General features: G+C 43.8%; 1 protein-coding gene and 1 pseudogene across 4 annotated transcripts in view; both read right to left on the bottom strand.

The window, feature by feature from the left end:
- SMG6 (SMG6 nonsense mediated mRNA decay factor) overlaps positions 1–16,665 on the bottom strand; it is a 243,351-nt gene that overhangs the window by 61,153 nt on the left and 165,533 nt on the right. The gene's annotated exons all lie outside the window — the stretch shown is intronic.
- On the bottom strand, positions 5,550–7,079 carry LOC116459091 (mitochondrial calcium uniporter regulator 1-like; annotated as a pseudogene).

Raw genomic sequence — 16,665 nt, 5'->3', positions numbered from 1 at the left:
ACTCGGCAATTCTAATCCTACGCATTTACTCAAGTGAAAACACATGTCCAAAAACAGATTTGTGTACAACTATTCACAGCAACTTTATTCGTAACAGCTAAAAACTGGAAATAGATTCACTGTCTGTCAACCAGATAAACTGTGACATATTCACAAAATGGAATACTACTCAGCAATAAAAAGGAGTGGGCTACTAATATATACTAATATATGTAACAACATAGAGGAATCTCAGAAAGATTAAGCTAAATGAAAAAAGCCTTTCTCAAGAGCATGTACTTACTGTGTGATTCCATTTATATGGGATTCTACAATAGGCAAATCTAATCTTGGTGGAAAAAATCAGAACAGAGCTTGCCTTTGGGGACAGAGGTGGAGATAAGGGATTATAATATATGATTATTTATATACATACACACACACAAATACATATATATGTATGTGTGTGTGTATATATAGAGAGAGACACTCTCTTGCTCTGTCACCCAGGCTGGAGTACAGTGGCATGACTTTGGGCTCAGTACAGCCTTGACCTCCTGGGCTACTAAAGCAGTTCTCCCGAGTAGCTGGGTCAACAGGTGCTAGCCACTACATTCGGCTAATTTTTGTATTTTTTTTTTTGAGATGGGGTTTCACCATGTTGCCCAGGCGGTCTTTTCTTTTCTTTTCTTTTTTTGAGATAGTCTCACTCTGTCGCCCAGGCTGGAGTGCATGGCACAATCTCAGCTGATTGCAACCTCTGCCCTCCTGGGTTCAAGCAATTCTCATGCTTCAGCTTCCTGAATAGCTGGGATTATAGGTGCCCGCCACCACATCCAGCTCATTTTTCTATTTTTAGTAGAGACGGGGTTTCACCATGTTGGCCAGGATGGTCTCAAACTCCTGGCTTCAAGCAATCTGCCCGCCTTGGCCTTCCAAAGTGCTAGGATTATAGGCATTAAAAAAATTATTTAAAAGAAGAAAAAAATGGATGGATGGATAGATGGGGGAAGAGAGGGGGAGAGAGACATAAACAGATAACATGATAAGACAAATACAGTAAAATAAGAATCATGGCATGTAGGTACTGGGTATAAGTGAGCTCACTGGAGAATTTTCAACTTTGCTGTATAATAAAATGTTGGAAAATCAATCACATCACTAAAAAATAAAAAGACAATATTTGGAAGCACTGGACCTAGTTGGATTAAAAAAAGAAAATCTGCATCAATCCCTGTTGCCGTCACTAAACAGCTGTCTCATTAGCTATTAAGGAACACACAGTGTCAGAGGGCTGGTTCTGCCATGTAAAAGAAGCCTTCAGCTTGCTGTGTCCTAACACTGGATCTCATATAAATCCCCAAATTCTAAAGGCTAGAAAGCTTTAAAACGTAGACGCAGCTTCAATATCCAGGAGGCAGAACTAAGAACAAGAGATGTAAATCTTGCTCTGGCAGTGGGAAGTGGGGCGGGGGGCAATGGCAAAGCTAAGTTAGAAGACGCCAGCCACTTAGCCTCTCCAGCTCCAGTAGTTCTGTGTCTGGACGTCGGCCCCATATACTGGCTTAAAACCTCAAGACACTAGAAGATCTCACCAGTGGGAGCAGCCAGAGCAGCTGAAACATGTCCCTGTAAACAATAAATGTTTATCTGGGCAGATAACCTGGCAGATAGCCCTATTCTGATCTTAGGCAACCTGAAACTCCACAACAGGAGGCTGAGCACAGAGGGGCCCCTTCCTCTTTGCTACATGGGTAGGAAGCAGAGATGGAGGTGGTCCTGGCTCCTACCACATGAGAGGTGGCAGAAAGCCACTCTCTGTAAATGCCAACTTCTGCCCTACTGGATGATGGCCAGATTCCCTTAAACACAGAGGGTGGGGACAGAGAAGTCAAGTCAACCAACCTTAAACAATGCTACCGCATAAAGCTGGCTGTTACACCATAGCCCTGAAGGTATGAGGAACTCTGGCGTGTTTGGCTGCTGCCACAGGAACCGCACTGGCTAAGGGTTTCCCCAGGCCTGGGTGGGATACTTGTCACTGACTCTGGCCACACACATAGGCTCGGTCGCCACCTCGGTCAGTGGCAAACAGCTGCTGAGAGGGGAGGAGTAGACCCAGGGGTGCTGTGTGCTGCACAGCCAAATCTTCCACTTTTGGAGACTCCAAACAATATTCATAAGAGTCATATGGCTTAAACCCCACGGAGGTACCAGGCAAAAGGCAGTATGACAGAAAGAGGCAGCTGGAAGGAAGGAATGGAAGTGTGTTGATGGCACAGAAACTCCTTTCATTGACAATTAACTCTGCAAGCAATTTTACTGCCAGTTCTGAAACCCCAATCCCTAACTGACGAATTAAATCTTGGCAATGGTTATTCCTCCCACCTATATGCTTCTGCCCACACTCTTCTTGGAAGGAGAGAGGATAGGGAAGTGAAACCCACAGTATGCTGAAAGGGAAGTCGAGCTCTCATTCATAAGCCTACTAAGCTCTCTCCCAGGGAAGAGAATGGAGATGGCACAACAAAGGCTCTTTGCTCTGAAACAGCACCGAAGTGAAGCCTGGCAGAGCCAGGGTGGATCTTGGATGGAGTGCAGAGGAGGAGTGTATTTGTGTATATGTTTGTGCTCATCTGGTTTTTGTTGGGGGAAGGTGACAATTCATTCTTTTGATTTCACTCAAACTTATAGCTGCTTTTATAATCACTTCCTGAAAACACAGTAGGAAGAGAGTGGTACTTGCTCACTCCACCCTCCATTTAACACTGCCCCAGCAATCCAACTATGTGCTTTACACTGAGAAGAGGCCAGCTTTTTGCCTTTGGCAGCACTGAAGGCCAGACATTACCAGCACTCCTGTGTACAGCTCAAGGCTCCACCCAAATCAGACTGCACACACTGAATCCAAGAGGAATATCATTCCAGAACAACAACCCACGAGAGAGAGGAGAGTTGAGGAGGCTGGATGGGACAGTTGGGACACTTCTAACTTCTGACACCGGGACACCCAAGTGGTTGGCAGAGGCATTTTGGTAGTGCGGTGACAGATCAACTGCAGTGTGGGAAATCCCAAATGCTATAGTAAAGAAGTTATCTCTGTACAAAGAGAGGGGTGACAATAAGGGTGGGGTACAGGCCACAGGGCAGTAAGGCAGAGAAATCAGTTTCAGCGAAGTGGCTAACTACTGGGCTAGTCCAATTCTGAATACACAAGTGATATTCTAGCCTCTTTTCAGGAGAGACTGATGTAGAGTAGTCATGGGCAGGCCAGGAAACAAAGTTCCATTTCTGGCCTAAAGTGAATTGGAGGGTTCCTCCGCAGAGAGTCACAACAGAGTGTTTATATCAAACCCACTGCTCCTGGCTGTCCAAGGCCAAAGGCATCTTCTTCCTGGAGAGCTGTGTCTCTTACCTCTAGGCTCTAAGACTCCCTATTTTACTTAGTAAGATTTCCTGTTTATTCTGAGATCTGCAGATCTCCCCAGGGAGTCTTTAGAGAGAAGCTAGAGAAGGGGGCAGCAGGGAGACTGAACAGTACTAAGGACACAGGTCTTCCGCATCCTACCATTACTTCTTACATGGCAGAAAAATGAATGGACACGGAAAGGGGGTTTCCTGGTTTAATTATTTACAGCGTTTATTCTTTATTTTTTGTTTCTAATGTGCAGGCATCTCTTAGATTGCTGACCCTCAAGGAAAATACAATTGGGAGCACAACCATGATTGGCACCAAAAGGCATTTTTTGTTGCTGTTCCCATGAGAACAGCATCAGAATGATGAACAAGGTATACACTGCTATAAAATAATCAGCATCTCCATTTGGAGATGCTTTTCTTTTAAAAACACCCCATTTGGGGCACTGTGGTCTCTTCTTCTATGGAAATAGGAAAAGGCAGAAGGAGTTCCATTCCTGCCAGAGCAGAGTCTACTTTTTGCTAATTTTTTGGAAAACAAGAGGTTCTCTTTGGCTCTGGAGAAAAACAGACATTTCCAAAGGGAAAATAGAGAAGGAGACAGAGTCTGATGTGGCAAGACTTGTAGCCCTCTCATATCTCCAAGACAGAGATAACCTGGAGGGACCAAAACCCCGTTTATTCACCCTTTTAACCATGCATTCCATATAATCCAGACATCCTGAGACCAATGATCATTCAGATACTACAAGGTCTCTGAAGACGTCACTACAATCCTATGATTTAGGAAGAAAAGAAAATCTGAGGATAATTCTCTTGGGCTGTGCTGGCTAATAGGATGATGATTAGCTACAATATGGCCAAACTTAAATTTAAATTTCCTAAAATTGAATATAATTAAAAATGGAGTTCCAATAAACGGAAAAACATTCCATGTTCATGAATTGGAAGACAATATTGTTAAGCTAACAATGGTAACCAAAGCAATCTACAGATTCAATGCAATTCCTATCAAAATCCCAATGGCATTTTCCACAGATCCATAAAAACACATCTTAAAATTCATATGGACTCTAGCTGGATGCAATGGCTCATGCCAGTAGTCCTAGCACTCTGGGAGGCCAAACCGGGCAGATTGCTTGAGGTCAGGAGTTGGAGACCAGCCTGGTCAACATGGCAAAACCCCATCTCTACTAAAAATACAAAAATTAGCTGGGTGTGGTGGCGCATGCCTGTAATCCCAGGTACTTGGGAGGCTGAGGCACAAGAATAGCTTGAACCTGGGAGGCAGAGGTTGCAGTGAGCTGACATTGTGCCGCTGCACTCCAGCCTGGGAGATGGAGTGAGAAACCATCTCAAAAAAAAAAAAAAAAAATTCATATGGAATCTTAAGGGACCCCACATAGCCAAAATAATCTTGAAAAAGAACAAAAGTTAGAGGGCTCATGCTTCTGGATTTCAAAACTTACTGCAAAACTATACTAATCAAAACGGTGTGGTACTGGCATAGAATAGAACAGAAAACCTACAAGTAAACTCTCACAAATACAGGGTCAACTGACTTTTGACAAGGATGTCAAGACCAATTCCAATCTTATGGAAGGAATAGTCTTTTCAATAAAAAGAGCTTAAAAAAACCTGGATATTCACATGCAAAAGAATGAAGCTGGACCCTTACCTAACACCATATACAAAAACAAATTCAAAATGGATCAAAGACCTAAAAAGAGCTAAAACTAGAAAACTCTCAGAAGAAAGCATAAGGGAAAATCTTTATGACACTGGATTTGGCAATGATTTCTTGGATATGACATCAAAAGCACAAGAAACAAAAGAAAAAAATAAGCAGGCCAGACACAGTGCCTCATGTTTGTAATCCCTGCACTTTGGGAGGCTGAGGCAGGCAGGTCACTTGAGGTCAGGAGTTTGAGACCAGAGTGGCCAACATGGTGAAACCCCGTCTCTACTAAAAATACAAAAACTAGCTGGGTGGGCCCCTGTAATCCCAGCTATTTGAAAGGCTGAGGCACAAGAATCACTTGAACCCGGGAGGCGGAGGTTGCAGTGAGCCAAGATCAAGCCACTGCACTCTGGCCTGGGCAACAGAGTGAGGCTCAGTTTCAAAAAAAAAAAAAAAAAAGCAAACTGGACTTTATTAAAATTAAACACTTTTGTGCATCACAGGTGGTGACTCACGCCAGTAATCTCAGCACTTCAGCACTTCGGGAGGCTGTGGTGGGACGCTCACTCGAGGCCTAGGAGTTCAAGAGAAGCTCTGGCAACAGGGGGAGACCCTATTTCTACACACACATACGCACACACATGCATGCACGCACACAGACACAAACATACACGCACACATGTGCACACATGCACATGCACACACATATGCGTGCATACAATTAGCTGGGTGTGGTGATATGTGCTTGTGGTCCCAGCTACTTAGGAAGCTGAGGTGGGACGATCCCTTGGGCTTGGGAGTTTGAGGCTGCAGTGAGCCATAATGGTGACACTGCACTCCAGCCTGGGCAACACAGAGAGACCCTGTCTCAAAAAAAAAAAAGAAAAAAAGACAAATATTGCATGATTCCACTTATATGAGGTACTTACAATAGGGAAATGCATAGAGCTAGAAAGTAGAAGTTGCCAGGGGAAGGGGGAATGAGGAGTTACTGTTTAATGGTTACAGCATTTGGAATGATGAAAAGTTCTGGAAATGGATAGTAGTGATGGTTGCACAACACTGTGAATGTACTTAATGCCACTGAGTTGTACACTTAAAAAATTGTTGAAATGGTAAATCCTTTTTTTCTCCCTCTTTAAATAGACACTTTATTAGATCTGCAGGTGATAAAATCCCAGAGCTACTGTTAGGCATGTAAATATAGACCCTGCTAAATATTTAATATTATCAAGCTTGTGTGACTCAAGCATGGTTTTGGGGTCAGCAACCTGAGTTTCTATCTTCCTACCTCTCTGGGTGACGGCCCGATCTTGCTGGGCATGCAATGTCACTATTTCTGTTCTCGATTCCAGCAGCTTCCTTTCATTCAACGAATACAATTCTTTTACTCTGCTCTTTTCTAGGGTGAAGTCTAATTTAGTATCTGTTCGGACTTTAATCACTTCATCCATTACTTGTTTTAACTGATGTAGTTTGAGTTTTATTTTCTCATGTTCTGCTCTGAGGGCTGAAAATTCACTCTTCTCCAAAGTAATCATATTCTTTTTCACATTCACAGTCTGAGACATTATTTGCTGAAGAGCGATCTCCTGCTGCATCTTGGTGGCCATATCTTTGTAGACAATGTCCCTGTTGGCCTCCAGGACCTTGACCAATGCAGACACAAGGATTTTTGCTTGCTGAGTAGCAAAACCATGGTCTTCCAGAAAGCACACTAAGGCACAAGTGTCAAAGGAGAGCTTCCTACTCCCAGAGGAGCTGAAATCTCTCCTTCTGCGCTCCAGCTGCAGGTATCCAGCAGACTCCTGCAGGAAGTGAGCATAGGCGCCGTGCCGAGAAGGGCGCTGGCAGCAGCAGCGATGCCCAGGGCAAGGCCCCACGGACACATCTACGCGCTGCTGCATCCAGCCAGTGGGGCAGCGTACCCAAGGCACGAGCGCTCCCAGTCCCCAGGCTGCCGGCACGGAACAGCGGTGGCCAAGTGCAGGGAGGGCACGAAATGGTAAATTTTATGTTGTATATATTTTACCGCAATTTAAAAAAATCATTTCTTCAGGTAGACCAGCCACATTTCATGTGCTCAACAGTTACACGCGGCCAGTAGTTACCATACTAGACAGTGTCAAGTAGAACACTTTCACCACTGCAGAAAGTTGTATTGGACAGGATGGCTCTAGAGTTAGATTAAAAACCACCGGATTCTGATTTCAACAGTACTAACCTATATGCCACTCTAACTGCCTTATGCTTTATTCTGTATGCCACTATCCTGCTGATTTGTTAAGCCTCTCCAAGCATTGTATACCCACTATCGTAAACTTGAGGCCCGGCACGGTGGCTCATGCCTGTAATCCCAGCACCTTGGGAGGCAGAGGCAGGTGGATCACTTGAGGTCAGGAGTTCGAGACTAGCTTGACCAACGTGGTGAAACCCTGTCTCTACTAAAAATACAAAAATTAGCCGGGCATGGTGGCGTGCATCTGTAGTCCCAGCTACTTGGGAGACTGAGATGGGAGAATCACTTGAACCCAGGAGGTGGCGGTTGCACTGAGCCGAGATCGTGCCACTGCACTCTAGCCTGGGTGACAGAGCAAGACTCCAAAAAAAAGAGAGAGAGAGAGAGAAAGAAGGAAAGAAAGAAAATGGCATGCAAGCAGCAGAGTAAAAACCTTCAAGAAAATGAAAGAAATGTGTTATCTCCCATGAAACAACTATGAGTCAAGAATATGCTCATTTTGAAGTTTGGGAGAGTACACTGGACTATTTTAGGAAGAAAATTATAGTTTTAAATTAGAATTTTATTACTGGGCTGGGTGGGGTGGCTCACACCTGTAATCCCAGCATTTTGGGAAGCCAAGGCAGGTGGATCGCTTGAGCCCGGGATGGCGAAACCCCATCTTTATTAAAAATACAAACAAGTAGCCAGGTGTGGTGGTGCATGCCCACAGTCTCAGTTGCTCAGGAGGCTGAGGTGGGAGGGGCAAGCCCAGGGAGGTTGAGGCTGCAGTGAGCCATGATCGCACCACTGTACTCCAGCCTGGGCAATGGGAATAAGAACCTATTTTAAAAAAATTATTAATGTGTAACCCCATATAAACAGGTTAAAAACAAAAACTACACAATCATCAACAGATTAAGAAAAAATATTTAATAAAATTCAGCCCTTATTTGTGATTAAAAAAAAAATACTCAGCAATCTAGGAATAGAAGCGAATGGTCTTAACCTGACAAGATACACTTATCGGAAATCTATGGGCCAGGCTGGCTGGGCACGGTGGCTCAAGCCTGTAATCCCAGCACTTTGGGAGGCTGAGGCGGGTGGATCACAAGGTCAGGAGATCAAGACCATCCTGGCTAACACGGTGAAACCCGTCTCTACTAAAAATACAAAAAAATTAGCTGGGCACGGTGGCAGGCGCCTGTAGTTCCAGCTATTCGGAGGCTGAGGCAGGAGAATGGCGTGAACCCAGGAGGAGGAGCTTGCAGTGCAGTGAGCCGAGATCACGCCACCGAACTCCAGCCTGGGCGACAGAGCGAGACTCCATCTCAAAAAAAAAAAAAAAAAGAAGAAATCTATGGGCCACGCATGGTTGGTCACACCTGTAATCCCAGCACTTCGCGAGGCTGAGATGGGCAGACCACTTGAGGTCAGGAGTTCGAGACCAGCCTGGCCAACATGGTGAAATCCTGTTTCTACTTAAAATAAAAAAAATCAGCCTGGCGTGGTGGTGCGCTCCCGTAACCACAGCTACTCAGGAGGCTGAGGCAGGAGAATCGCTTGAACCCAGAAGGTAGAGGTTGCAGTGAGCCGAAATCGCACCACTGCACTCCAGCCTGGATGAAAACAGCAAGACTCCATCTTTAAAAAAGATCAAATGACAAAGTCTTGCACAGGGATAAAAGTAACCCCTTTTACCCCACCAAAGTATAAGCTCTGGCTTATTATTAAGACAATTGATTTTTATATACAATAAAACTTTAAGCATATTTGCTATTAAATGCATGCCAGTGGTCTTGTTTTAATTAAAATTTTATTATGGAAAATCAACATATATAAAAGGAGAGACTAGTGTAATAAATCTGATATCATCTCCTAGCTTCAACATTTAGCAATATATGGCCAATATTGCATACTCAGAAATGCTTTTTTTTTTTTTTTTTTGAGACGGATTCTTGCTCTGTCACCCAGGCTGGAGTGCAGTGGTGCAATCTCGGCTCACTGCAACCTCCAACTCCCGGGTTCAAGCAACTCTCCTGCCTCAGCCTCCCGAATAGCTAGGACTACAGGTGCCTGGCCACCACGCCCAGCTAATTTTTTTTTTGTATTTTTAGTAGAGACTGGGTTTCACTATATTGGCCAGGCTGGTCTTGAACTCCTAACCTTGTGATCTGCTCACCTCGGTCTCCCAAAATGCTGGGGGATTCCAGGCATGAGCCCCCGTGCCCAGCCAGAAAGGATTTCTTAAATAAGACATAAACCAGAAAGGAAATGGCTGATTTGTCACACAAATTTTTATGCAAAGAAAATGCTGTAAATAAATTTAAAATTAAACTATAAACTGGGTGATCCACAACGCACATAGCTGACAAAGATTCATATTCAGACTTGCAAATCAATAAAAACCAATCAGCCAGGCACGGTGGCTCACACCTGTAATTCTAGCACTTCAGGAGGCCAAAGCAGGTGGATCACTTGAGGACAGGAGTTCAAGACCAGCCTGGCCAACATGGTAAAACCTCATTTCTACTAAAAATACAAAAATTAGCCAGGTGTGGTGGTAGGCACCTGTAATCCCAGCTACCCGGGAGACTGAGGCAGGAGAATCCCTTCAACCCAGGAGGCGGAGGTTGTAGTGAGCCAAGATGGCACCACTGCACTCCAGCACTGGGCAACACAGCAAGACTCTGTCTCCAAAAAAAAAAGGAACTTTTGAACTCGAGCAATCCTCCTGCCTTGGCCCCTCAAAGTGTTGGGATTACAGGCATGAGCCACCACGCCCAGTGAATTTATTTTGCTTATTTATTTATTTCTTTACTTGTTTGCTCTGTATCCCCGTAACTGGAATGTAAAATCTGTGAGGTAAGAGACTATGCCTGTCTCATTCACCACAAAATCCCTAGCACTGTGAATGCCTGGTAAATAGTAAGTGTTCAATAAATATCTAATATTGAATGAACGCGAGAAGTCAAGCCTCAGAGCAACTTAACAGCAGATGTGTCACCCTGGCAGAGAAGCCCAGGCTACATGTGGACTGTAAATTCAAGCGTCGGTCTCACTGAGTTGTCTGTGGGGAAGAGGTGTGGGATGATCAATGGATGGTGCTCTTACCTGTTACAACTCTTAACAGTACCAGAGGGAGTGGGAGTGAAGAGAAAATACAAAATTGTATTTGGAAATCAAATTTCTATTAACAAGATATAGAAACTTTGAGCCTCTGGATTCTCTGCAGACATCTCATTAATTCCCCAGCACAATTTTCTCATGCAAGTTCCTACATGAGGTACAGGAACTAAACTTTCTAAAAATCTAAAGCATGTCAATCTCTTTTCCTAGCCTCAGGTCTGAGAGCGCGACCGAAGAAGAAAGGGGACAGTGAAGAGAAAAACAAGAAGGCACATTAAATATACTGCCTTTTGTTGTTGTTGCGACAGGGTCTCATTTTGTCACTCAGGGTGATGGGAACATAGCTCACTGCAGCTTCAACCTCCCAGGCTCAAGCAATGTCCCTGCCTCACCGCCCAAGAAGCTGGCACTACAGGCACGTGCTACCACGTCTGGCTAATTTTTGTGTATTTTGTAGAGACGGGGATTCACCATGTTGTAATCCCAGCGCTTTGGGAGGCCAACGTGGGTGGATTACTTGAGGCCAGGAGTTCGAGACCAGCCTGGTCAACATGGTGAAACCCCGTCTCTACTAAAAATACAAAAATTAGTCAGATGTGGTGGCCCATGCCTGTAGTCCCAGATAGTTGGGAGGCTGAAGCAGGAAAATCACTTGAACCCGGGAGACAGAGGCTGCAGTGAGCGAGATGGCGTCACTGCACTCCAGCGTGGGTGACAGAGCAAGACTCCGTCTGGGAGAAAAAAAAAAAGTTTAAAAATGTAAAATTCTTAGAATAATATCTAAGATAAAGCAAGTACTCAGTAAACTGTAGCTTTTATTGTAATTATTCATCTGGGAGAGAGAGAACTGATGTTTAATTCTTTGGAAAAAATGGCAGCCTCCATAACAAGTCAAAGACAATATAAAACAGTGGGAAAGCACTAGACCAAATATCAAAACACCTGCTGGAGCAGAGTTTGCTAGTTACCTCCCAATCCAGTCTTCCCTTCTTTAGCAAAATAACTCTGATTTTTAGCTAAGAGTATGAGAGCGTGTGTGTTTTAGACACAGGGTCTCAATATGTCACCCAGGGATGGGATACAGTGGCATGATCGTGGCTTACTGCAGCCTCGAACTCCTGGGCTCCAGTGATCCTCCTGCCCTCAGCCTCTAGAGTAGCTAGGATTACAGGTATGTGCTAACACGTGTGGCTAATAGCTGGGTACATTTCTGCCAGCCAGGTGACCATATTTTCAGCCTTTTCTGCAGCTAGGATAGCCAGGTGACTCTTGAGATGTAAACAGAACTTTTACGTAAAACCTTGAAGAAGTCTCTTAAAATGTATGGGGCACACCCTTTCTGTTTTCTTCCTCCATTAAGCTGCCTGCTGATGCTCTACTAACCATCTTGGGATGGGACCACATTATAGGATGTTGTATACTGAGCTGGAGGCTCCAGTGTCTGCCAACTTCGGGAAGCCAAGTGGTAGAGCCTGAACACTAGCCCTGGACTGCCTATGTCTAGACTCTTGATGTAAGAGGATACAACCGTTATGTTTAGGCCTCTTATTCACCTAAATCTAATACAAAATGATAGTTCTGGGTTCTGACCTAGTATTGCCATATGATCTCAGATAAATCAGTCTAAGTCTTAATCTTCTCAGCTGTAAAATATGATAATGCCCACTTTGGGAGGCCGAGGTGGGTGGATCATGAGGACAGGAGTTCAAGACCAGCCTGTCCAATATGATGAAACCCCATCTCTACTAAAAATACAAAAACTAGCTGGGCGTGGTGGTGCACGCCTGTAATCCCAGCTATTTGGGAGGCTAAGGCAGAAGAATTGTTTGAACCCAAGAGGCGAAGGTTGCAGTGAGCCGAGATCGTGCCTACAACCTGGGAGCCTGGGCGATAAGAGCGAGACTCCACCTCAAAAAAAAAAAAAAAAAAAAAAAAGATAATGCCTCGTAGAACTGTAGTGGAAATCAAATGAAATAATACATCATGATAGCACTACGGAAAATGCTGATATGGTTTTATCAATGAAAATGAAACACTGAGATTAGAAAAGCAAGTGTTAACAATGAAGGCATAGAGATAAAGACAAAATAACTTTTTAAAAAGTCTATGAAAGGAGGCTGTTTATAAGAGTAGACAAATTCCTTATAGAAGGTCATGAAAATTGATCATATTGGAGATAATATTCTGAATCCTGCTAAATACACTACTAAATTATCTCAGTAGGAATCTTGTAATTTTCCACTCTCTGAAGTCCACGGCTTCTGATGCTGATTCATTCCTAATTAAATGGCTTTAGCTATTCAAATCCTAGTATCTCCCTTTCAATATCCTCCCTGTCATCATCCCAGACCTTTTTAAAAAAGTTTTATTTTAATTAATTTATTTTTTTGAGACAGAGTCTCACTCTGTCACCGAGGCTGGAGTTCTGTGGCACAAACTCAGCTCATTGCAACCTCCGCCTCCCAGGTTCAAGTGATTCCCCTACCTCAGCCTCCCGACTAGCTGGGATTACAGGCGTGAGCCATCACGCCTGGCTAATTTTTGTAGTTTTAGTAGAAACGGAGTTTTGCCATGTTGGCGAGGCTGGTCTCAAACTCCTGACCTCAGGTGATCCACCTGCCTCAGCCTCCCAAAGTGCTGGGATTACAGGCATGAGCCACTGCACCCGGCCAAATAGTTTTATTTTAAATTGACAAATAGTAATTGTATATATTTATGAAGCACAATGTGATGTTTTGATAAATGTATACATGTGGAACAATCAAATTGGGCTATGTAACACATTTGTCATCTCACATACTTATTTGTGGTGAGAACATTGAAAATCTATTCTTTAAGCTATTTTGAAATATACATTATTCACTCTAGTTACCATGCTGTACAACAGATCACAAGAACCTACTCCTCTTGTCTAATAAAACTCTGTATCCTTTGCCCAACATCTCCTCTTTCCTCGTCCACCCCCACCAACCCCAATCTTAATAACTGAGTTATACTTAGTGACTTTATCACAAAGCAAAGCTAAGAGAACTTTATGGCAATAATAGAAATGTTCTATATTATGCTTGACAATACAGTACCCATTAGTCTCATGTGGTTACTGACCACTTGAAATGTGACCAGTGTGACTGAAGAACTGATTTTTCAATTTTATTTAATTTTAATTAACTAAGTTTTGACTGATTGATTGAAACAGGGTTCTCACTCTGTCACCCAGGCTGGAGTGCAGTGGTGCAATCACAGCTCACTGTAGCCTTAACCTCTCAGGCTCAAGCAATCTTCCCACCTTAGCCCCCTGAGTAGCTGGGACTACAGGCGCTACCACCATGCCCAGCTAACTTAAATTTTTTGTAGAGATGGAATCTCACGATGTTGTCCAGGCTGGTCTTGAACTCTTGAGCTCAATCCTCCCACACTGGCCTCTCAAAAGTGCTGGGATTACAGGCATGAGATACCACACCTAGCCGATATATATATGTGTGTGTGTGTGTGTGTGTGTGTGTGTATGTACACATATAAATATATACATATTTTTTGAGACAGAGTCTCGCTCTGTCACCCAGGCTGGAGTGCAGTGGTGTGATCGTGGCTCACTGAAACCTCCGCCCTGGGGTTCAGGTGATTTTCATGTCTCAATTTCCTGAGTAGATGGGATTACAGGCATGCACACCATGCCTGGCTAATTTTTGTACTTTTAGCAGAGACGGGGTTTCACCATGTTGGCCAGGCTGGTCTCGAACTCCTGACCTCAGCCTCCCAAAGTGCTGGGATTAAAGGCATGAGTCACTGCGCCTGGCCAATTAAGTAGACAATGTGGCTAGTGACTGTTATCAGTCAGCCATACAGTGAGCTCTATGAAATAGAAGTAAATCATGGCATTTCTTCATTCCTATCTCATCTATCTCATTGATTCTAAATATCTGTGGCAAAATGTTTTCTTTTCGCCTGCTCCTGACACTCCTTGGAAAGTCTCCATTTCCCTATTCAGAATTTGGATTTAATGATCTTTCCAGAGGAATAGACACATATGTTCAACACACACACGCATACGCACACAGAGTCCTAAGTCAAACTCTGGGAAAACTTTACTGAATACACCAAAATAGTTGGATTCATGGAATTCACCAAAAAATGCACCAAAGACGATTCAATCCCTGAAAAGGCCTCACCTTTTTTTCTTTTTTGTTTTTTTTTTAGTTTTTTTTGTCTAAAGACACCAGAATTTCAATTATCCTTCTTGGTAAGTCCTTACATAAGTTTAGTATGTTCTTTTTATTAAATAAAACACAAGAAAAAACAGGCATGTTCTGCTCCTGAAAGAAGATCAAATTAAGGTCAGGCATGATGGCTCACGCCTGTAACTTCAGCACTTTGGGAGGCCGAGGCAGGAGGATTGCTTGAGCTAGAAGTTCAAGAACAGGCTGGGCAACATGGTGAGACCTCTTCTTTACAAAAAATAAAAATAAAAAATAAAAAAATTAGCCGGGAGTGGTGGCACACGCCTGTAGTCCCAGCTACCTTGGAGGCTGAGGTAGGAGGATCGCTACTTGAACCCAGGAGGTGGAGGTTGCAGTGAGCGCAGATCCTGCCACTGCACTCCAGTCTGGGTGACAGAGTGAGACCCTGACTCAAAAAAAGGATCCAGCTAAAAGAAATGGTTACTAACCACGGAAAGCTTCTTGGTACAGGTTACTACTACCACTAATAGGTAGGCAGGAGAAAAGCAACTCTCCAGAAGGGAATACCGAAAGTGGTGATATACGGAGAAATGTTTTTCTAGCTCAAAAGAAACACATTAGAACAAACATCCTAACCTTGATGACCCCCACAGGCTGCTATTCAGGTGCTCATGTTTTAGATGTGAGCTAAAGTGTAATTCCTTAAAAAAACTCCTTGATGTGACTCCAAGAAATGATGTGACGGTACTTGCTGCAGATTTCCCTTAGAGGCACGCCAGCATGACCTTTTCAAATGCAAATGGGCTTACTCATCACAGCTGTCAGGTTTCTTGGGGAGGAGTTTAAAAGAAAAGGCAACACTTCCCTCTCAGGGAACTGAGGAGTGTGGCTGACCCTGATTAAGTGAGAATGAAAGGATAAAAGACACCTGGAGAATGACCCCAGCAAGCAGAAAGCACTATGGGACTAGGTCTTGAAAGAACTTGATGGGAATTGAAAGTCTTTAGCTGTATAGATTCTCTGCTTCAGTCAGCCTACCTTGATTGGTTTTGGCATATCCCCCACCCCCAAGCTGGCTTAGATATTCATGGATCTTAGTACAGAATCCAAATGTCCTCTGTATCTCCAAGTCAGATCTTCCTTGTCTTTACAGCAGGAGTGCCTGTCAACCATGTCATTCAGCTAGGCCTCACTGGCTCTTCCTCACACAGCCCTCATAAGACATGAGCACCACACTAGACACTTGGGGATGGTGGTCGGAGAGTAGTATCACAGAGCTCACAATCTAACTGTCCAGTGTGTAGTCTTAAAGGCAGATGCAGACAGAAAGAGCTCAGCGATGGCCCAGAACTGTGTCCACACCTGGAAAATGTCTTTGGTCTTGAAGGAGTTGTTATATCACAACATGGAAATACAGTTATTTAGTAGGAGGCAGGAAAAAAAAAAACACACCCTGGAATTTCAGAAAGAAGAAAAAAATGTACGGTAAAGGTAGGCAGTGGCTGGGATTCGTGAAAATGACAGTGAAAGCTTTAGATTTTTTCAAATATAAAGGTTAGGGAAATGAGAACTGGATACTCAAACACGCCAAGATAAAGAAGCCTGTCCCCCATCTACAGGAAGTTTATCCTTGACATCTAAATAGTCATGTTTTAAAATCAACAAGTTTGCTGGTTCTCAGCTGCCACCAACCAGAACCCCCAGTGGCTGCGGCCTACAGTGTAGACAGACTGTGCCCAGCCGGACTAAATGAAGACATATAACCGCAAGCCCGCCACCAGCCTGACCCCTCGCAGTTTCAGGAGGAGACTGAGCAAAACACTATCCAGCTACATGAGTAGTAGACGAGATGCTTTAACCCTAGCAGCACGGGGTACAAAGGACCCCACATCTGAATCAGCAGATTCAGAGAGTAAGTGATCTATGACCCAAGGAAACTCTAAGAATAAGAATGGAAACTTACCAGCAAGTTCAGCAGGACTTTTGGTTTCCCCCACCTCTCTCCCTCCCTGTCCACTGCAGTTACATATTCATGTCCACAGTCACATATTTTTAAAATTTGA

Source organism: Hylobates moloch, unplaced genomic scaffold (assembly GCF_009828535.3).
Source record: "Hylobates moloch isolate HMO894 unplaced genomic scaffold, HMol_V3 SCAFFOLD_19, whole genome shotgun sequence".
NCBI lineage: Eukaryota > Metazoa > Chordata > Mammalia > Primates > Hylobatidae > Hylobates > Hylobates moloch.
Note: the sequence above shows the minus strand (reverse complement) of the source record. Positions and strands in the feature narration are given on the sequence as shown.